The sequence below is a fragment of the Mus caroli genome, unplaced genomic scaffold (assembly GCF_978045245.1).
Source record: "Mus caroli unplaced genomic scaffold, Mus_caroli_1 scaffold_7, whole genome shotgun sequence".
Classification (NCBI taxonomy): Eukaryota; Metazoa; Chordata; class Mammalia; order Rodentia; family Muridae; genus Mus; species Mus caroli.
In genome coordinates, this window is record NW_028227262.1 from 49,394,407 (window position 1) to 49,417,957 (window position 23,551).

At 43.4% G+C, this 23,551-nt stretch overlaps 1 protein-coding gene across 12 annotated transcripts in view; it reads left to right on the plus strand.

The window, feature by feature from the left end:
- Window positions 1–23,551, plus strand: part of Foxp1 (forkhead box P1) — a 597,317-nt gene that overhangs the window by 258,214 nt on the left and 315,552 nt on the right. For 11 of the 12 annotated variants that reach the window (XM_085840212.1, XM_085840223.1, XM_085840221.1 and 8 more), the window contains one exon: window positions 6,385–6,459. The gene's annotated coding sequence lies outside the window, so the exon portion shown is untranslated. Of the gene's footprint in view, window positions 1–448; window positions 500–6,384; window positions 6,460–23,551 lie in introns of all 12 variants that reach the window. The other variant, XM_029478340.2, reaches the window with a different exon arrangement.

Here is a 23,551-nt window from a genome sequence, read left to right on the forward strand (position 1 = left end):
CAAGCTCGTTTTGGAAGTAGCTGGACATCCAAGCATTAGTTTGCCCCTCAGTGCCATCCCCCTGGAGTGAATTCTTAATTGCTAGTGAACGTAATTAATTGCAATTGTTATTGTAGCAAGATCACATTCAAAGGTGGATCTCCCAGTTTAGTGGTGTCCCCTGGAACAGCCAGTGTCTCTCTTCAGAGGAGGATAGGTAGAGAAGGCACAGCGGGCGCCTGATTGAGCCAGTTGTTCATTTGCTGAGTGTTTGTGTTTATGCAAAGGGGCCTCTTCCTGCATATTTAATCTAGAGTAAGGCAGTGGCTTTGTTGTGTTTAGCCCACATACCTTCAGTCCTTCCTCACACCGCCGCCAGCCTGGGAACCCTGAGAGCCCGCAGGGAAGACCTGGCTTCTCACTGCCTGTAGTGTCTCCCTTACAAACTCTTGAACTTTGTTCTGTCTAGTGAGAGATCTGCCTCTCCTGCCCCAGAGCTCTGCTGCCTCACCATGAATGGGTAAGTGTGTGCCAAGCCAAGCTGATACTTTTGTTTCATTTCGCAAATGTTGAGAGGGCCCTTCGCTGCCCTTCTGAGTGCTTGCTGAAAGCTGTCCCGGTTCCTGGGCAGTTGACACTTGCTGGCTGCTTTGAAATAGACTAGTACAGGTGCCTGTTAGGACCTGGCTAGGAACCGGAGGCTGGATTTTGAAACTGGTAGTGTGAGGCTCTTGGGGACAGGAAGGAATTTAAAAAGAAGAGAGAGGGCGAGCGCAGCTAGACTATTCTTGGTTCTAGCAAATCCTGTTTTGTAACTATCCAGCAGCTAGAGCTGCCATTGTCTGGTAAGAGGCTTCAAACAGTGTGCGAGGCTGAACTGCGGGAAAGCGGCAAAACTCAGCTACTGTATTGTGAATCCGGGGCCAGGGTCCTCCCTGAAGGTCTGCTCTGGGATCGGAGGGGTTTTCTTCTGTGGAAATCGGATCATCTCCTCATTGATATTAATAGCACACATGAGATGTTAGCCACGATACTCAGAGAGGCAGTGGAGAGGGAGGGAAATCTGATCTTGCTTGGGGGAGAACGACAGCCCGTTGGCTCTCTGGTGGAGGGCACATCTATCCAGGCTTAGTCCCTCAGCATAATGGCACCCTGGCTTGTGTGTCTGCTCTAGGAATTCTAACCTTGGGTTGTTTGACTCCCTGGACTCTGGCTATTCTTTTTGTTCTTGGACTATCTTTAGAAAGCACCACGTTGAGGGGCTAATGAAATCTTTTTTTTTTTTTTTTTTAATTTTAAGTGAATTAGAAAGCGGCTCAGCAGTTGCTGCGCTTGGTTTACTCTGGGCAAGTTGGGGCTCTTCTGCTTTATTTTCAGGGCAGAGTGTTTATCATTTCCATTAAAGTTGTCAAAACAGACGAGGGGAACCCTCCAAAGTTGCCGTCCTGTGGAAAGCTCATGCAGGGTGCAGGGAGTGGGTCTAAAAGAACAAGCTTCTGCTCCCACTTGACTGTCGCCTTTCCGAGTAACTCCTTCCAACAGAAGAGTGTGCTGTTCACCCGCAGGTTGGAAACTGGGAGAATTGAAATAAAATTCCATCAACCTTATTAAAATATGCGAGGGCTTGGGTCTTCTTGGGTACCAATCAGTCTAGAGGCTTAGAAGCATTTATTAGCAGTGGGGCTGCTGAAGGTTTTTAATGATAAAATTACAAATATTCTAGCTAATTGTAAGTATATGACTTTTATACTCATTTTTTAAGAGGAAAAATACTTTTTTTTTATGAGGGGAAAGAAGCAGCGCCATGAGCACCTTCTGTGATTAGCACCATTGTATTCTTAAATTTTGATTGATAGAGATAATAGTTTTCACGTAAAAATACAGACAGGTACTTTAACTTTCCATGACAATAGCTATTTGCATTTCTTTTATCTTTTTGTTTAACATCTGTGGGGGTTGGGATGGATTTGATTATTAACTCTTATTGCACACTGAAGGGGGATCTAAAACAAAGGCTTTGTTAGCGCTTCAAAGGCAAAACAGCAAATATTGTTTTTGGTTTTCAACGTGTACAGGCTGTTAAAGGATACCTATAAAATATTTTCACATGACCGTGACCAGGGTTTTACTTGAGTGGAAGGTAAAAGGGAATAAGTTTTCCAACTGAGACAGGCCCATGGCTGTAGTTTTCCTGGGGGGAATGCCAGTCCGGTGTGATTTCTCGGGCAATCCTATGGGTTGACTGCACCACATGGTTGCACTGTGTGTCGGCTTTTGAGCTTTGCCTAAACAGAGCAGATCCCTAAAGTTAGACTCTGTGATGTTTCCCAGAAGAAGAGAAAGGGCAGAAACACGTTCCTCTGAGGGTTTGGACAGTGATGTAGCAGTGGTGTGTGGTCAGTCATTTCTCTGATAGACCAGTAAAGGAAATGCAGCATTTATAAACCAACGGCCATGGGTGTGTCTCGGGCCACCCCTGACTGCAGAAGCCTGGACCGCACAGCACTTTATTTCCTGTGCCCTTCCTTCCTCCTTTCCTTGTCTCCACTCCACTCAGCCCTGCCCCTTTCTTTCCTCCCCCAAACCCCATTTTTTTTGTCTTTCTGCCTTCCCTTTTTAAAATATTTGTTAAACCCAACTCAGTAGTTGAGGTTCCAGAGAGCACAGGGCAAAACCTGGGGCAGGGGGTTGATTTCTAAGTTGACTTTCTTAAGTCTTGAAAGTAAAATGACCCTTGTGTCCAGCCAGTCAAACGTGCGCCGATGGTCTTCTGTTTTCTAAGAAATCGCTGGAAAACAAGACAGGAAAGCCAAAATGTGTTAAGATTGATGGCTTAAAGAGGCAGTACTCCCTTGGAAACCGGCCCATTTGGACCTGTTTTCTCAAGTGAAGTCTGTGCTGTCCAGTAAGAGGATGTGGGGGTGTGGTAGCTTGAGCCACAGTTCACACTTGAGGAAAGCACAGGTTAGGTCCTGATTCCTTGCACCTGTTAAGCCGCCCTCTTAACCTGGACCTGGGATGGCTTGGCTTACCCTGCGGACCCGGCAAGACTGGCACACGGTGGCTTCTCCACCAGCCTGTGGTGGATGGAGGCTTAGGACAAATGCTCTTGGTCACCCTTCAGCATCAGTTTGTGGTAACTGCGTATTGTGAAAGAGAATGCAGGAGTCAGGGTGGTAGTCTTTTATTGTAGTTGCCGCGAAAGGAAAGGGGGAAACGACTTTGAATGAGAAAAAGAGAAGGTAGCTGCTCCTTTCAGCCCCTTGAAGCAGGATCTCGCCCTCATACCACACACACCCACACACACACACCCACACACACACACACACTCGCCAGTGCCTCAGTTCCCAGGAGCTCCTGACAGTTAGCAGTTGCAGTGCAAATCTTACCGATCCAGTAAGGGACAAAACTCAGTGCAGCCTGGATGCAGGAAGGCAGCCACAGCGAACTTCTAAAGGGACGGGGAGGGGGGCAATCTGAGAAAGAAGAAGCATTTGAGGGGCAGGGTTTCTAATCAACCCTACAGGTGTCAAGTTACATGAGTGGGCTCTGTTGTCACCTTGTAGCTCCAGGTAAATAACAGACACTATAGCAAGGAAGGCTGGGGAACTTGTGAAAGACAGTTCTAGGAAGAAAAGTTACCAATTGCTATTTACCATATACCTGGCTTACTTTTAACACATAACATCGATAGGAAAGTTTTTAAAAAGAGAGAAAGAGGAAAACAAAATGGTATCTGTGTGGTGGCAGCCTAAACCAGACAGGAGGGCTTGGAGGGTAATATTTCTTTTATACTGTGTGTGTGTGTGTGTGTGTGTGTGTGTGTGTGTGTGTGTGTGAGTGCACACTTATGCACGTGCACATATAAATGTGTGTGTGCATGTGTGTGTGTTTGTACTGCCAGTAGTCAGATAAATACCTGATTGATTTGATCAGTAAAAGTACACGGTTTTAGAAATCAAAGTTTTATGGTCTAGGAAAAAGCAAATTGCGTATTTTCCTCCGGAGTTGTTGTTTCTACTCTCTTACGCCTGCAGTGATAGCAGCTCGGGCCTCTGCTCTAACCCCTTATTTTCCTGTCTTCTGTATCGACACATTTCATTTAATTGCACATGATGGCAAACAGCTGTTGAACTATTAATCTCTCGGCAGCAAAACTCAGAAAATAGCATTTCAGATGACTTTGCTAATGGATACCTTTTCTAAAAAGTAAAATCAACAGAAATAAATTAATGAGTGGTCAGATGTACGTGTACATTAAAATTTATGGAATGGATTATACATCTTACCAACGATACTTGATGCATAAGCGAAAGTCAAATGTAGCCAATTTTATGCTGCTTAGGTCTGTGTACGGTAGAGTGTCAGTTGTCTGATTGTGCCATTACTTGCTCTTTTTTATTTTACTTCCCCAGAGGGAGAATATACTTAAATATCGAGGGTCCACCAGTGACTGCTTTTGCTCCCACTCACTTATGAACCATGTTTTTTCTGCTGCTGAGAGGACACACAGACCTCGCACTTACCTGAAATTGTCTTGTGGGCTGAGATACAACTCCAGAGATAGATAACTTTATTCAAAGTAGGCCTTTTCAGCAGTTTTCTTTGGGAATTAAATTTTAATGAGGTCCAGTTGTTTGCCAGGCCTATATGATAGCAAATCTCATCTGCATTGCAAAGTCTAATACTATAGGCCCTTCTGCCAAATGTGCAGAAACAGACCGGCTCAATAGATAAATATAGAAATTAGTTTAAAGTCCATGCATGGAAGAAAGTCTCCAGGAAAAAGAGAGAAAGGGGCCCCGTTGCTTTGAATTGAACAGGGTCTGCCAAAGTTCACCCACTTTGTATGTAAGATTTGATGAACATCGGGCATGCACATGAGTGGTCAGGTACTAGCATGTGAGAGACCTGAGATTTGTCCCTGGGACTGCAGATAATACTATGACTGGAAAACTTTTGAATCTTTGGTGCCATTTCTTGTGTGGGAGCTGCTGTGTGACTTGAGTGGACTGGGGGTACCTCCCAAGTCTTTCTGGTCTGCCATGCACGTTGATGGCCATTGCTCTTTCTTATCCATTCACTGTGAAACAAGAAGGCAGTCCTGAGGACATGCATCAGCAGGAAAGCACAGCATTTTCATTTTCATTTTGAATTGTTTTGGCTAAAAACAACAACAACCCAAAGCTTTGGGGGTGGGGGGGGTAGGTTACAGAGCAGTCATTTGAAACCCGCGTTCTAGGGTTTTCCCCCACCCAAAAGGTAAAAGATTTATGGTGAAAACCTCCAATTTCCTCTTACAGTAAACACGAGAATTCTGATTTCACCCAGAACCTGCATCTTTTTTTCCAGTCAGCATGGCAAAACTCTGCATACCCTTTGATTGTGGAAATGTCAGAGGTTGACATGAAAGTGTCACCTCCCAGCCCCACTGAAGGAGGGAGACTTTGCCTCTCCCATTCAGGCTGACAGGATAGACTCCGGTTCTGTATTGTCCTGGGCATTAATAAGCAAAAGGCTTTTCATGTTAGTAAAAAGGTTGGGTTTCAGCCTCCTGTAGTTCCAGCATTTGGTCAGTGGAGATGACATGAGCTTCGCATCTTCTCACCAACATCATCCTGTTTGTCTTTTCACATGGGGTGTCCGCCAGTGCCAGTTCCATGGGCAGGAAGAGGCAGCCTCTGACATTTCTTTAAGGCACACATTGAGTTTTGCTCAAGGGAGTGTGCAGATGCGGAGGAGATGTGGCTTAAAGTGTGTCCTGGCTTCCTTTGTGTTTCAGGAAGCTTGGTTTCATTTGCTTATTTCATGTGACATGAACCATTTTTATCTAATGTAGTGGATTTGGTCTAGGTAGATGCTCTAAGTGCAAAATATTTCTGTGGACAGCTTTCATCAGCAGTTAACCCCTTGTCCCTCCCCAAATACAAAATGGTGCCTTTAAAGAAAAATTATTATGAAAGGCTCAAGAGTGGCAGAAAGCTTCAGGTCTGCATGTACAGACTTACTTTCAAAGAGGAAAAAAAATAAGCCGCATGCTTTAATGAAATTAGAAATGTTGTGGGTACGAACCAAACGTGCACATTCAAGTAGCAGTCTGGTTTCTAAAAACAGAGGCCCGTGAGTCATGTATTATTCCACTCGAAATGAATTAGTAGACGGCGAGATAAGAAAGAGTTCACGTGAAAAGTCGGAAGCATCTCTTCTTGACTTCTCCCATAGTTGGACCTGTGGTCTTGAAGGTAGTGGAGATCATGGCCTTGCTTCTGTAAACTGAAAGATCCGATCTCCAGGACATACAGTTGAACTCCTTGTCTTTTTGCTTGTGTGTGAACACCAGGCATTCACTGTGAGAATGACCTTGTTATTCAGATTGTGACTTGTTGGTTTTTGTTTTGTTTTCAGGGTGAGACGTGACCTTTGGAGGTGACTATAACTGAAGATTGAATTACAGAAGCCAAAAAAATAAATAAATAAAAGGTAAAATTATACATAATTGTTGGATTTATATCTAAAACTATTTGAAGACTGGGGTTTGGTCATTTGCTCTTCTTTATGTGTGTGTGTGTGTGTGTGCATGTGTGTATATACTTACATATATGCACATATATAAGTGTGTGCGTATAAACGTGTGTAGATGTACACGTGTGGCATATTGGCAGAAGACGTTAGCGATTTCCCTCAAGAGAGCTCATCACTATACTTTATTCACCAGCCAGTAATACCACTCTTCCTCCAGTTTAATGAAGCTGAATATTAATTATTGTTTGCTCTTATGTTCTGTGGGCTTAATGTGAGAAAGGAATATTCACATCATCAGAGCGGTGATTCATAAAAGTACCTTGCCCCAGACATGAGTAACATGTGTCGGTGCTCAGTGCCAGAGTAGTGGTGGTACCCTACTGATGCTCAGCTGCCTCCCATGTAATCCCCTTCTTTCAGGAGTTATTCGTCAAGTACCATAGCAGCAGACCACATTGATGTCACTCCATAGCAGTGTGGGACACAGCCCTGAATGTTGGCGCTCTGTTGTCTTGTTTTCTTGACCTTGCTTGGAAATCAAACTAGTGCTTGGTTTTAAAATTAGAAGTTTCCAGAGAGCCTAATGTGGCTTGATGAATGAAGACCAAAATTCACTTTCTGAAGTTCATGCTTTTGAGGAGGCAGATGGAATAGTCCTATTGAGTGGTCACAGATGCCTGATGTTTGCCGGAGCTCAGGAGCATCTCAGAGCTAAGCTCGTGACCTTCCTATTAGAGAGAATTTACAGGCCCTTTCAATGTATGAAATTTAAAAGTTTATTTTTATGTTTATGGTGTTCATTTACTTATTTATTTAAGTTTTAATATAGGTTTATACTGTATTTTTTGTGCAGCCTTCCTATGCCCTTTTTTGTTCCTTTTTTTTCCCCCATGAGCTGAAGTAGTCTTTCCATGTCCAATTTTAATTTGGGCCTGTAGTAGTTCATTTGACTCAGTAGGCTTGTGTCCATTGAGTTGTAAGTTGCTTTGTGGCATTATTGAATCCTGTCCTTGTTCAGCTTTGCTGTCATGTTGAATATGTTTGCAAGACACAGACTTTTCAGAATCTTGATAATATGAGAATTATTTGATCGGTTTTGTCTTTACTCTCACGAAGGGTGTTTGGATCTAGAGTGCCTCACGGACCGAGTAGATTTGCATGAGTTGTTTCTGGTGTCTTTGGTTGGGCCCCACAATTCAGACCTGCCCTGTTTCCTTATTTGCTCTTTTGGGAAATACCAGATCAATGCCCAGAGTTGTCTCATGTCCCATCGGATGTTCCATTCACTTTCTGAAGTTCATGCTTTTGAGGAGGCAGATGGAATAGTCCTATTGAGTGGTCACAGATGCCTGATGTTTGCCGGAGCTCAGGAGCATCTCAGAGCTAAGCTCGTGACCTTCCTATTAGAGAGAATTTACAGGCCCTTTCAATGTTGGGCCTGAAAGGAAATGTTGCTGAGCAGTGTGTGGAGTTGTCAGCCACAGCAGAGTGCACTAAAGGAAGGCGGCCCTTGCCTGAGACGAGGTTCGGGGCTTTGCAGACTTTCTGCCTCCTGCTGTCTACTAAATGTTTCCTGTGTGTGGGTCACACAGACCTCTGCCTCAGCCACTCTACGTTCTCTAAATACTGTCTCTGGGGTCGTTCACCTCTAGAGTAGACCTAGAGTGCTTTTTTGGTGTTTCTCTCTTCTCATGCTGTTAGAAACCCAGGAAAAAGCTGAAAAGTGAGGTTCAATAAAGCTAACAAGGAGTTCAGAAGAAACTTACTAGTGGGGCATGGTGGCACACACCTTTAATGCCAGCACTCTAGATGCAGAGGAAGTCAAAATTTCTGTGAGTTCAAGACCAGCTAGGACTACACAGTGAGAGTCTGGGGTATGGCTCAGTAGTAGTGTTTGCCTAGCATTTCCAGAGCCCTGGGTTCAGTGATCCTAGATCTAACAATCAAGTCCCCTCCCCCCAAAACTAGAAGCTTGAGCTTTGTCACTGGCATTATCACATGGTGTGAAATAAGAGCTTCCTCTGTGTCTTTCCGTGCCCTGCAGGCCTGGATGCAAGGATGGATGATTTTTCTTTTAAGTTGATATGTTTATAATGCCTTGCTTATATCTGCGGATGCCCCTCAAACTCATGATATGTGTGGGACAAAGGGAACTCTGCAGAACAGTCGCTTCTGTTGGTAGTCCTAATGAAACGCTTCTGGGGGCACTTTCTGAGGCCGGTAAAGGACGTATTCCGTAGTGGCCCTCACCAGCCCGTAAATAAATCCCTCCTCCAGGGAACTTTCTAGATCCATTTATGTAACCTTCATTTTTATTCTTCAGTAAACATTTTGCTATTTGATTTTCTTTGTTCCTAAAGGATCCCCCCTCTCTTTCTCTTGACCCCAAATTTAACTTTAGGCAGGGTCACAGATCTTTCAAAGATGAATTTAAATACATATGCTTATATACATATGTGTGTGTGTGTGTGTGTGTGTGTGTGTGTGTGTGTGTGTGTTGTGCAGTAGGAGAAAAAAGCTCAGCTAGTAACTTATAGCAGCAAAGGCCTAGGCTGTGTGTAGTGACTGGTGTTTCTTCCTCAGGACTGTGCCTTGAAGGGAAGGGACTTCTGTCTTGTACCCATCATTCTCACTACAAACAGGATGTGGGTTTTGATATTTGGGGCTCCTCAGTAAATAGCAAGCCTCCAGTTTAAATGTGGGAATCACTCACAGTCAGTACTGGTGATCAGTGTGCTCATTGGCCAGTATGGGGACAACTGACTGTGCACACTGATGTTGCCACGCTAAGTCAGAGAGACAAATGAAGCCATTTTTAAAATCTAAATCCAAAGGTTTGTAGAACTATAAATAACCATCAGTATATTTCTGAGTATATAATAGTTTCTTCCAGGCAGATCTGAGTGCTTTATAAAATGGATCTGGGGGGCTGGAAATAGTCTCAGAAGTTAAGAGTACTGATACCATCTTCTAGTCTCTGTGAGCACACAGGCAATGCTCAGAAACATGTACAGTAGAACATCCGTACCTATAAAGAAGAATAAAAGTTTTAAAATGTTAATAAAATAAAATGGCTCTGGTTGCTGAGATTGCTACAATGCCATTAGCATGCTAGTCTAATTCCTGCCTTACAGTGGCACATCGATCCCGAGGATGCTGAGAAGCTTATCCAAGGGCATGGAGAGTGGCATCAAGATAAAAACTACAGAGAGCATAGCTCTGGTCACTGTCCATGTCAGTCTCCTGTAGCAACTGCAGCAACTTGGCTTCATGCAGGTTAATGTGGTGTTCTCTTCCATTTCTTCATAGCATTGAACGCTTACCCAGAATTATTTTGTAGGTGACTCAACCCAGTTTTCAAAAGTTACTATTTTGTTATTTAGTTCTTGGTGGTCTTGAATTGAAGAATGTGATTGAATTATGCCATCATGCAGTAAAATGATGACTGAAACAAAAATAACCCCAAAGATCATTTGAATGGAACACCCTAGAAGTGCTGTGTGTGTGTTTGTGGGTGTGTGTGTGGTATGTGTGGTGTGTGTGTGGTGTGTGTGTATGTATGTGTGGTGTGTGTGTGTGGTGTGTGTGTGTGGGTATGCGGGTATGCATCTATTTGATGTACACCTGTATGTGTATATACCTCACCTTGTTTGCTTGGAGGCTGGACATCAGCATGGGTGTTCTCCTCAGTTACTCTTTACCTTATTTTCTGAGTCAGCTTCTCTCATTGAACCTGGAGCTTACCATTTGGACTAAATTGTCTGGCCCACGAGCCTCTGGCATCTTCCTGTGGGTGCTCCCAATGCGCTAGGGTTACAGGCACATGCAGTCATGTCCAGATAATTGTCTTTAAATACTAGACATCTCAAAGCTTCAAGGTTTATATGGTGGTTCAGCTGCTTTTTAAACGATCGACTTATTTGTGAGAAAGTTTAAATTTTTTTCAAAGAAAGTACAATTACAGTAATTTTTTTGTCTCCCTCCCCAATTTGAGCATTTTTAAAAATGTTAAGTGAAGGTGCTGCAGTGCCCACTCACAGTTTGAATTCATTATGTCTTGTATAGTATGGGTGGTTTCTTAGTTAAAGATTTAAAATGCTTTCCAGCTAATTGAACTGTATTAGTCTCTTTAAAAGTGTATATTTGTGTGAGCTGAGCATTCCCATCACAGCAGAACACTTCTAAGGTGCTCCATGCAAACAATCTTTGGGGTTATTGTTTCAGTCATCATTTTATTGCATGATGGCATAATTCATTACAAATTTTAACTGTAACTTGGTAAACTTAGATAGGCAGTAGGTCATTATAAACGGCTTTTACAAATGCCAACATCTCCAGATGCAATGTAAGGATCAGAAATCTCTGGCTGAGCAACACTGGCTATTCCGACATGATGGTGCAGGCCTGTCATGCTCACTCTATGTAGGTGGAGACCAGAGGATCAACAGCAGTTCAAGGCCAACTTTGCTTACATAACAGGTTTGAGACCAGCCTGGGCTATGTGAGATCTTGATTTTAAAAAAGGAGGAAGAGGGGAAGAAAACATTCAGCATTTGACTTCAATCGTGTTCCTGTCAACTCATAAACATGCTGTGGAGATAGTATGACAAAGCCTTCTCTGTGTACCTAGATAACCACATCCACATATGATCATCCAACCAGCCACTTGAGCTAGCCATTGGACCAGTCTGTCTAGATACCACATACCCATGTCTGGGTTATATGATCAGGCTGCAATCTATGAGGCTGCCCTTAGTGCTTGAAATGATATAGTCTCTGACTTCTGTCTTACAACAATGTAGCTAGTCTAGTCTGGCCAGTCAGGTCCTTTGTGTCTCTCTCTGCCCCTGGGGCTCTCTCCTTATCTGTGTGGCTGAAGCTAAGTTGTTGCCACAACTGGGTGAAGCCCAAAGTACTCCCTTTTCTTTTAAGCAAAAGTTGGAAGATTACTCACATGACACCTCTTGACATGGAATTGATGAGATTAGAGAAAGGCTCCATGACATTTTCAGGGCTGCTGAGAGATGCTTTTGAGTGAAGAGAAGACTGGAAAGGGATGAGGAGAAAATATAAGAGGACAGACCATGTGGGAATGATTCCAGTCCAACCCTTTCTGCCTGCCTGTTGTCCCCCCCATCCCTCCCTTCATGTAAATGCACCTGTGCACATGCATTAATGTTGAGCACAGATCTCTATTAATTTCTCTACTGTACAGTCTCTGCCCTCATAGGGTTTATATTCCAAAGACTCAGTATTTATCATGACTACTGGGTAGGTTAACTGTGGTTGCCTTTGACAGTGATCTAGAGCAAGGAGCCGAGGGTGCCCATTGATAGGTTTCAGCCTCACGCGGCATCAATGTGAGGTTGGTTTCCTTACACTTGCAACAGCCGAGCTGTTGTGAATTATTAGGTGGCTTCGTGTTTTGTTTTTCAAATTCTTGAATTCATAATTAATAATTAAATGAGTTGATTCACTCATTTAAAATGTATTTACTATGCAGGAACTTTGGGTGTTCCGACAGTTTGCTACCCACCACCTCACATCATTTATTATTTCATCAACCGAGAAGGAAGTCTTTGGATCAAGTAGCAGCTGTTCACCATTCTGCCCTCCGTTCAACCTACTGACAGCAGCTTTACCTGCTTTTTTTTCATACCTGCTTTAGGTATGAATGGAACCATGTAGTCTATGCTGCATGGAGACTAACTTCCTTCTGGCAGTATAATTCTTTTACAGATTGTCTAAGGTATATTGTTTTAAACTAGTTTAGAATAATTTCTTGAGTTTGATTTCTCAGTGTCATCGAGTGGTGGCCTGCGGTGTTCAGAGCAGGGACAGACTGATGGCAAACTTAGGTTTTGCATTGTGGGTATTTATATGTGTTGGGGACCAGACAGGATTTCTTGGCAGTCAGACTTGTAAATTTTATTGTTGATGTTCTGGATCTCACTGTGCAGCTTAGGCCTATCTCATGAGCCTCCTGCCGCCTCTGCCTCCTTCAGCAAATCCTACTGGCTTTGTGGTGTTGGTATCCAAAACGCATCTCCGGTGCTCTTAAACACGGTTCCCATGATCTTAAACTAATAGCCTGTGTAAACACAAGTTGCTTTTTCTTTTGTCAAGGAAACATATTTGAAATTATTGATTTTCAGAGAACTGTGCTCAGTGGAATTGGTTTTCTACAGAGCTCATTTGTTCAAATGTACTTAAAATCATGCTTCGGAGTAAAGTTAGTGCTTGTAGCAATATTCAATTGGCCATATTTTACACAGCTAGTGATGAAAACCAGAAGGTGGTTGTGGCTGAAGGGACGACTCAGAGGTTACGAGCACTTACTGCGCTTCTAGAGGACTAGAGTTCAATTTCCAGCACCTACCCGGTCGCTCACAGCTACCATAGCTATATAGTATCTGGGTGTACACACGTGACTGCTGAGTGAACAGCCGGGATGCCATTCCTCTTGAGATGGTGTCTCTCGATGTCTAGTACTTGCTAATTAGGCTGGGTCAGCTGGCCAGTGCTCAAGGAACCAAGAGCTGCGTCCATTCCTCATAGTGCATAGCACCATTGCACTGGTTTATGTCTGATCACTTTTTTGTGTGATTTCTGGATATCCAAATCAGGTTTCCAAGCACATTACCAACCTAACTAAGCTCCTCCACTGTGCTTCTACAAAATTACAGATCGAGTTTCTTCCGGACAGTTCTGAACCATCCAAGAAGGATGAGATTCATCTCAAGAGGAATGACATCCAGGCTGTTCACTCAGCAGTCACGTGTACACCCAGATAGGAACACTCACCCAGATGCACATGTATATGCACACCTAGAAACGAAAAGGGAATAGTGCATCCATGGGAACCTTGTTCATAGTCTCTGGAAGTTCTCAGGAGTGCCATGACCTCAGAAGCACAGTTGTGGTAACTCAGATAGAATCTTCCTTACACGTTAGTACTTGTCCCGATGGCTTCTGCCCAGGGCTGGCTTTGGATCTGATAATTGTGGTATCTTTTTAAAAGACTTCTGATGATTGAGACTTTGTAAATCTGAAATGAAGCTTAATCATTTGCTTGTTCTCTGCCCCTGATATGAACGATTACACTTCTGAAGCCTTTGGATGAAGGGGGATGGGTAGAAAGTAAATGAAAAAAATACTTCTTAGGTTTTTCTGGTCTGTTCAAACCGAGTCTTTTTGAAGTATGAAAATCCTGCAGCTTCCCCCTTGAATTTTGTGTATTAGTCCATATGTAGCATATAATTAAAGGTAATTACATGTTTTGTTAATTACCTGACAGTGTGATAAGTTACATAAAATTGCTCTTAATTAAAAAAGCAAACTGGCATCACTGGGTGGACAGATTTTTTCTGTCCATTGGGTTCTGTGATGCTTGGAGCAGCCCTCCTCACCTGCCAGTCCTGTTTGCTGAGTGTGCCAGGCCCTCACTGGAGGTCAGAGGAAGTGCCCTGAGATCCGTTCACTACAAGTTGTGCAACATGCAAGTTTAGATCAGTGATTTTTCAGAGTAGGAGTTGGAACCAATTTGTGAATTAGGCAATCGTTTTAGTAGGTTGTACTCAAGACTTCTGTGGTATGGTGGTGGTGGTAGTAGTGTGTGTGTGTGTGTGTGTGTGTGTGTGTGTGTGTGTAAGATATATATATATGTGAGCACAGGTGTTGGCCCTTGCCTTCCACTTTGTTTTAGACAAGCTTGAAGGTGTTCTCTTATGTCTGCCTCCTATCTGGCCAAAAGAGTGCTGGGATTACAGGTGTGTGCATCTGACTTTACATGTGTTCTAGGGCTCTGCACTCAGATCCTCATGCTTGCCTAGGAATCACTTTATCCAGTGAGCCCTCTCTCCAGCCCTCAAGTCTGTTTTAAGTGAATATACATACACTAGCATAATTTTCTAAAATATTTCTTATAAATGTATACTATGAGGCTTTTAAAATGTAGTCTCTGTAATTTCAATTAATACAACCTGTAAGCTACTTGGATTCATTTACTTGTCTGTTTGCCACATCTTTATTAAATGTCTGCTGTGTGCCAGGCATTGTGCTAGGGCCTCCCCAGTCCAGTATGAAAGCAGAATTCCACTTGCGGTTGATGAACACTTGTCTTATGGTTAACCAGAACTTACTGTGGTATGGGTATAGATTCATAAAGCTTTCATATTGAAAAAGTATGAAAAATTTTTGCATGCTTTTCATTATTGATGGCAAATTGAAATAGCCAGTTTAAATCCACTGGCCTCGATCAAATAATAAGTTTTGCCTCAACTGTGTTTTTACTTACAGTCAGCAGCATGAACCCGATGATATATGTGGCAAGCCTGCTATTTCCTTTGGGTGGCAGTGTTGGTAATAAGGGGGAAATAGCAGTGAGCAGAGCTACTAAGCCCTCTCCCCACTGCTCTAGCGAGTGCAGATATGCAGGCTGGCATGATCAGGGTGTGCTCATGAGAGCAGAGCATGGGCAGAGGGGTCAGACACCAGAGGGGAAGGGCACAGCTGTAGATAGATAGTCCTTGGAAGTCTCACTGTGGAGCAGACATGTTTGAGCATGTGCTGAGAGAGGTGTACTGAAGGTAGCAGCAACCAAGAGGGCGATGGACCATAAGGTCAAGGAAAAACATGGCTTATTGTCTTTTTAGAAAAATGGGATTCTTGGAAGAGCAGCTACAAATGCGTGCTTTAAGTGTATCACGAAAAACCTGACTTGAAAATAGCCTATGGGTCTGGGAGGCCCTTTAAGAAGTGATCCCTGAATCCCACCGAGATATGGTACAGTGAACGTATCTGTTAGACTGCGTGTGGTCATAGGGGCTGGTGAGGCCCCATTGCTGTTGGTGTTTACCCAGGTAAGCTGAAGACTTTTCTAATGCAGAGATGGTACTTTGTCAGAGGTGACTCAAAGGCTTTCTTCCCATGTGATGGGGTATTACTAAGAGAATTCACTGATGGGATGCTCTATAGGAATCAGGCTGAAGCCTAGAATTTCTCCTCCAAGCTATTTCTGGAAGGGTGGGACTGCCATCAGTCAGTGGAGGGAGGCCAGTGAGCTGGCACAGTGTGGGTGGGGAAGGGAGGGGGCAGCATGCAATGGCGACCACTGGGTTTCGCAGCTGTTCACTCTCTCTCTCAGATGAGATCCTCATGAGCCTTTGGATATGTGGTTCCAAAAATATTCTAGCTAGGGGCTATCAGTGTAGGATTTACAAGCATATAAGAGATATGTAAGACATGAAACTTCATGCACTCACTAAGAGAATGCTACTGAGACACAGACAAGAAAGGCACCGAGCTTGTGTTTAAAAGCTACCATTGTTGAAAAGTTTATCAAGGACACGGAGGAATTGGGGTCAAACGAGGCAGGAAGGGGGCTAGGCTTGTAGAACTGCTCATTCAGTAAAGCAATTCTCACAGAAGCATGAGCTCCTGAGGTTGATCCTCAGACCCAAGTGAAAGCCAGGCACAGTGTCATGTGCCAGAGTGTCAGCTCTGGGTTCAGGGGACACATAGACATTTGGATCTCTGGGATTTGCTAGCCAGCCACACTGACTACTCAGGCCGTTCCAAGCCAATAAGAGACCCCTGTCTTAGAAAACATGGTGGATAGTACTCTAGGAACAACATCTGACCTTGCCCTCTGGTCTCCATAGATATGCACACACACTAGATCTACACACATGAATACACACACACACTCATACTCATACAGAAAAAAAATTGAGATTGTAGTGAATGAGAAATTATTGTGATGTTTTGAAGATTGTCAGCCATATCACAGCGTAGAGAGGTCAAAGAGATGGTAATGAAGACCTGGCCATTTATCTACATGGAGCTATTTCCTTAGTGATAATAAAACATATTTGAGTTTTAATTCCATATTTGTTCTGACTTAGCATCTAAGTACTAGTTAGATGGGCTTATGGTTTAGGTATAAAATGTCCTCAAGGCCTTGTGTGTTTTGATTTCCAACTAGTTTGGGTGAGAAATGATTGAACCCAATTGGTCTTTTCTGAGGCTGGATGGAGTAAGAAAGGCAGTGGGGGTGTGCTTTTGGCTTCCTGGTCACCATCATGTAAAGAACTTCCTCGACTGTACACTTCCACTGCCTGATCATTCTGTCTTGTATCAGGCCAGAAACAACCGAACCAGCTGACCATTGGCTGATTCCCTCCAAGACAGTTCAGATACCCGTTTTCCTCTAGACATTTTGTCACAGCAAACAAAGCAAAACAAAACCAACCAACCAACCAAACAAACAAAAAAACCAAACCAATAAACCAATAAAAAAAACCTTACATATTTTTCCCCTTAGTATCTTTTCAGGCTTCCCTTTGCTAGAGTCACACATTTGTCCCCAATTCTTGTAGCCTCACTTCTGTGATATCTGTGTCATAGTTCAGCCAGTAGCACGAGAACAACAGAATCCTGTTCTTTTGCCCTTTTCCAAACACCCTTTAATCCAATGGCGTGGAGATCAGGGCTGCACTTGTGTCTCTTTTTAGAATGAACTGTTTTAATATTCTAAGCTGCTCTGTTGCCTCATGTGGTTAACATACTCTCTAGATTAGTAAGGAACTAGTTTGAACCTGAGCCACACATCAGTCTGTCACCCTTACCTTCTACTAATATGGGTAGTCTTTGATGGGTGCATCTGCCTTTCAAGTTAACTCTGAATATCCCAGGTCTGTCTTACTCAAAAACCATGAATCACAGTTGGCTGTGCTCCTGATTCCTGACTCAGCATCTCGTTCTCAAGCATGGGGGGATGGATAGCATATTAGGAAAAATGATGTGTGTGAGTGTGCTGGAGGGCCGGGTGCTATTAAAGGTGCATTGGGTGAAGGAGGAATAGTCCACCTTGTGGGTGATTCTGAATACTTATTTTTGATTATATTATAACATTGATAAGATAACTATAAAAGCAAAAAAGAAGTAGGCTTTAATAAACATCCCTGGCATCTTTCTCTAACTAGTTTGCCACTTATCTTTCTCGGCATTGTTTCTGGTATGGCAATCTGTCCACGTGCACTGTTCTCTGTACTGTTTCCTGGCCCTCATTGCCAACCTGCCAGGAGCTCCCTCTAACCTCCCTGTACCTACCTACAACAGAATTTCCAGGCTGTCATGGTGAGTGTCGCTGCTCAGTCCTCTCCTCCTTCTATACTGGGCATTTAGTTGCATCCTTGGCAGTCCCTTGTGAATGCGGGTGTCGCTATGAGGAGCATCATGAGAGGATACAGTTAGTTTTAGAAGGTCATGGAAGGCCCAGTGACGTGGCTCAGTGAGTAGTGATGCTTCCCGCCAAGCTTGAGGACCTGGGTTCAATCCCTGGGAACCATGTGGTGGAAGGAGCGAGCTGACTGCTGTAAGCTGTTTTCAGATCTCTACACTTCTGCTGTGGCGTGCACTCTCCTCATACCCCGGCAAAACAAATGTAAAAGGAAAAAAATGAATGCTGTTGACATGTTATATTTCCTATGCATCCCTCTTCTCTGAAGAGAAATTAATTTGACGCACATCACACCATTCCATGGGACCAGGAGCGTGTGTTTTGCGTATAGTACAGTTGGCATGGATTTGGGGCAGGAAGTTTCTAAACATTAAGTTGTGAGGCATATTACTTCTTGTGTTACCCTTTGGACTTGATTTGCAGCCCACAGAGTGGGAACCGTGGGTCTTTTCTTGGGCCAGCCATTCAACCTCACTTCCTTTTATGATCCACCCCAGTTCCACCCCAGTTCCACCTCTACCACCCCTGCATGTCACTCGTTTAATGTGTTAATGGTCACACCTCCGTATGTCTCTGTGGTTGAGTTTCGTTGAGGCTACTCTTGTAAATACAGAAAAGTACTTAGAGCTCCCAGACTCTCTCGGCCTGCTCCTAAGAGGAATTGGTTCGGTAGGGGACACTCAGTGCCTGTGAGGCTCACGGTATCTGAAGCTGGGGCATATCCTGAAAGAAAATACCTTTTTCTCAGTGTCAGTCACATCTCTCTGTCACCCTTTCAGGTGACCCCTTACGGGAAGTGTGGTAGATCTGTGGGCTCAAGAGAGGACCAAGGCACATCTCACTTTCACAGTCTGCTGCTTCGCATTTAATGGTTGCTAATGGTGAGACAGGGAGAGGAAATGACACACCCAGTACATACCCAATACTGGCAGCCATTCCACTGGGGATGCCAAAATACATAGACATATTAAAATTTTTGATTTAAATAATTAATTGAAAACCTAAGCATCTTTTCTAAGTGCTTTATATCCTTTTCTTGGGTCAGTTCTCTATGTTCTTTTTTTTTTTTTTTTTGCTTCAGGGTATGTAAAGGGATTTTACAAGCGTTTTCAAAATAGTAAATATGTGACAACAGCTGCAAATGTTTATTTCACAAAATGTCCATTTTTTTAAATCTCCCTTCTCTTTGACACCAGCATCTCCTGCCTCTCCTTGTTCCACATCTCTGTGCCTCTCATTTCTCCAGAGCCTGGTTTGTGTAAGGCACAAGCAGACTGGATAGCGGTGCGAATGAAGTTAAGAATCTTGCTTCACATGTGTGTATCACCTGACTTGTTTTCATGGAACCATGATAGCACACTTTTAAAGGTGTATCTCATTTTTAACTGTATGTGTCTAAGAGCACACACACATGTGGGTATAGGTGCCCAAGTGTGTCTGAAAAGATCAGGGGAGTCCCTGAAGCTGTCCAGGCTTGTACAGCCATCTGATATGGTGCTAGGCACAGAACACAGGTCCTCTGGAAGAGCAGCCATCAATCTTTATGGCTAAGCCACCTCTCCAGCTCTGAGAATATTTATTTTTAATATTTTCATTTGTGTGTGCATGCACTCACACAAACTCTTGAGAACCAAACTCTGGTCCTCAGCAAGAGCAGCAAGTGTTAGTATTTTTTTAAAGATTTATTTTATTTATATGAGTATACTGTAGCTGTCTTCAGACACTCCAGAAGGTGGCATCAGATCCCATTACCGATGGTTGTGAGCCACCATGTGGTTGCTGGGATTGAACTCAGGACCTCTGGAAGAGCAGTCTTCACTGCTGAGCCATCTCTCCAGCCCGAAAGTGTTACTTTTAACTCTTGAGCCTCCATGGTAGGAATTTTAAGTGGTAGCTAAACAGACCACATAAAAGATAAAAATAACCTAGAGTCTTAACACTGAGAATAACACACACACACACACATATATATGCGTGCGCGCAGAGAGAGACAGACATTTCCTTCCATGGTGTCATTGAACACACGTGTTTAACAAAAGTATAGCATAAATACATTTACATGCACTTTTAAAAAGTGTTATCTCGTAGGTAACACTTTCCTTTACCGTATAGTTTGATGGCATTTTGTTTGTGTGTTTATTTGATAGTCTAGGAATCCAAATGAGGGACTCACATGCTAGACAGGAGCTTTGCCTCTGAGCTACACTCCCATCCCAAAGTATTCCTTAAGGCCTTTGGCTTGCATAGTATGGCACTAACTCGTCACTCTTTCTCCTTATTTTGTCCTGAGACTGTGCCTCGGCTTTGTACCATTGGTCATAGCTCCATCAAACACAGCTGCTTCTCAGGGTCTTTTCTTTGGTGGAGATCACTGCTAGAAAGGTTACAGAATTTCTGATCTCTCCTCCTGTCCTACCATCTTGCCTTTCAGAATGGACTGGTTTGCATCGCTGTCAGCCCTGCTTCCAGGGGTTACGTCCCTGCACCTTTGCCAGTGTGTGTGTGTGTGTGTGTGTGTGTGTGTGTGTGTGTGTGAGCATTTGGATTTTTTTTTTGTTTTTTGTTTTTGTAATTAAAATGTAACAACAGTGTATGTTGTTATTTACATGTTGGAAGTCAACATTAACAAGTGAAATCTAGACGTTTTATTTGTTTGTTTTTTTAAGCTGTTTTTGTGTGTGTTTACAGTGTTGGGGACAGCCAGGTTAAAGAGAGTAGACAGGTAGAGGAGGCCAGCGTGCTGAAGTGAGGAAGGGATGTCATAGAGGGTGGTTACCGCAGCAGCCTTCTGCCTCAGAAAACTTCAATTCCTTTTGTATACCCAATTGCCATTGAGTATGTGCTTGTTCTGTGCTGCATTTTAAACACCAGCGGTGTGTCAGTGAACCAAATAAATACATAAAAAAAAAATGAGACAAACCAGGACTCTTGGGAAGATGGTGCGTTGGCCTCGTTGTTTAGTAGAGAACCAGGTCATCAGTCTCCAGGAAGTTCCTAGAAATGACAGCAAAGGTCACTAATTCTGCTATTGCTGGCTTATCCCCAGTAGCTGATATTAGGGTGCTGCTCTTCCAGGCCCCTTTAGTAGCATCCTTATCATCGTCATAACGACTCCCCTTGGCTCTGGATCCCTAATGGAGACTCTTCTGCAAGTTTCTCCTTCAGTCCTTTCGCTGCTAAGCTAGCTTCTATCCTCTCCGTGGCCCCAGAGGCCTGAATGAAGCTTGGCCAGGTACACTAAAGCCATCACAGTCTCAGGACAGACCTGGATGCTTCAGGGAGCATCAACCACCAGCATTAAGTGGGGTGTTGTTCAAGGTTGAGCTACAAAGAAGTGTAGTGGGCTCTGCCTTTTCTCTGATGTTTATTGTGTTACTGAGTGGATTCTATCAGCTGCCTCTCATCCATTCCTGGATGGCAGAATTTCAGAGGAAGGAAAATGCAAAACCTAAGTGTATTTCTCGTCTTTTCTTAGCCCTATTTAGCTTCCTGTGAGCTGAGTGTTGTTGGCAAAAAGACTAAGGCTAGGATCCATTGTTGGGATCACAGGCCCAGGGGCCTGTTTTCTTTCTGTTTCCACATCCCCCGAAATCTACCTGAAAGTCATATATATATTTCAATCTGTGAATTTCTCTGGCTACTTCATAAGTGCTTCAAAATAGGACCACTTTTTAATGGAAATTTAAACATTTTTAGGTGCCAGCATGGTGGCCATGGAGCTTGTCCTGTCGAGTCTGTGATATAAACTCCAGTTGACTTATGAAATAAGCCTTATGGGCCAGCTTTTAGGCTTTTAGCACATTCAGTTGGTAGCCTCCAATCACGAATTGAGAGATCCACCTTATATGGACAAGTATAGATTCCACAAAGAATTTGTGTTGTTGCTTAAGTGTGTATGGTTCAGGGTCTTGGGGACTCAGCCCTACTCTTTAGCCTTGTGGCCTTTTGAATTAAAACAGTTGGGTCGAACAGAGAGGTGGGTGCGTGCCTGCGTGCGTGCGTGCATGTGGGCACCAGCCAAAGCTTATTATAGAAAGACTGATAGAAACAGAGAAGAGACACATCCAGACCGTCTGATCCCTGCCCCATATTTGGGGGGAAAGTTAAAGCCTTGAGTAGAAATGGAATCTGATTTCTAAAGACTAATATTAAAATTGGAAATCATCTTGTTCTCTTGTCCTCACCTCTTTCAAGTGGGGGAGGGATGGGATGGAGCCACCCTGAAGGGACCCAACTGTCCTGTCTTTATAATTTTAAATCAGGTCTTAGGTGCATTACAGTCTTATTTTGAGGATGGAGATCATACAGGGCCTTGCCATTGGCCTCCTCAATTGAGACAGAAAGAGTGGATCTTGTAAATTTTCGAAATCCTCAAATTTTGTTTGCAAAAAGGCTTTCTAGAACTGTTCATGAGAGTCATTGGCTCCAAGCTTCTTAGGGAGCGGGTGCACACTGAGCACATACAAAGGGAATCTGAGCTGAGCACCATGGCGCAGAACATTAGTCCTGCTTCTAAGAAGACTGAGGCAGGAGGATTAGGAGTCCAGTTCCTCTCTACAGTGAGTAAGTGAATGAATGAATGAATGAATGAATGAATGAAACAAAAACTGAGCAATAAGCTGGTGCCCTAGAGTAACTTGGGTAGAAATATTTTCATCAGTTATTCATTCTGTCCAGATGCAGGCAGTAATGTAAGCACGTGTGCAAAAGCCACACCTATTTGTGAGATCAGAAGAAAGGCTCTTTGTCAGTACTCAGATGTGTTTTGAGGTAGTATGGGACTGGCATTCTGGACCCACTTGGCAAGAATTGCCTTGACCTTGCCATCAAACAAAGAACTACGTGGTGGCAACCCTTTCTCCAAAATCCCCACAATCCATCATTTTCAACGAGTGAGCCGGATGCATTCATGAAGCCTCACAGGGCATCTCTGCCTTTTGTCTGTTCAAAGTACGTATAGTTTGATCCGATTTTACTTATATATGATAATTCAAATCAGGAAGGGAACAGTGAGAAGAACATATATAAGAAAGCAAACACAGCTTTAAAGTCATCCCCAGGGTCCTGTCAATGATCCTTCCAAAATTCTCTTTCTCTGCCTATTTGTCACAGAGGAAGCTCGGGTGTGGGGGCCTCCTAAACAGTTGAAATGCGCCCAGGCAAAAGTCACAGGTGCCAAATGTAACTTCCATAAGGAATTTTTAAAAAGACGAAGAGTAAAATATCTGACAAATTTTATATTATTAATATATGATTAGTAATATGTAGAGGTGATGTTTTAGAGTCATTGTATTTAAGAAAATACACTACTAAAATTAATTTCATGTTTCTTTTTACGTATTAAATGTATCTTCTGAAACACTTAAAATTACATTTCTGGTTCATGTTATAGTCACTTAGAAATCCATTCAGACTAGGACTCCCAGTCTGATTCTGCTTTGTTGCTGCCAGTGCCTCCCAATAGAGTTTGCCAAACAGCAACATTACTGTTAATTTATTGTGCTGCCCAGCTCTGTGGGTTTTTAGTCAGTCCCACTCTGTTGAATACTCAGGGTTGGATAGGATGGAGTTGGTGCAGTCGCTTTGCAAGCCTGCCTGTTTTCTACCCAAGGAGACTGCTCCCGCCTCACAGAAGCAGGACTGACACTCACACCTGTGGGACACCGTAAGGGGTTATGCTGTGTTTTGATTCCATGTCTTCTGCTTACTCCCTAGCAGAGAGCATCCCTCCCCTTTACTCAGGATAACAAAATATTCTCGGACACCAATGGGTGTCTGCTGAAGGACAAGTTCACCCAGTTGAAGATT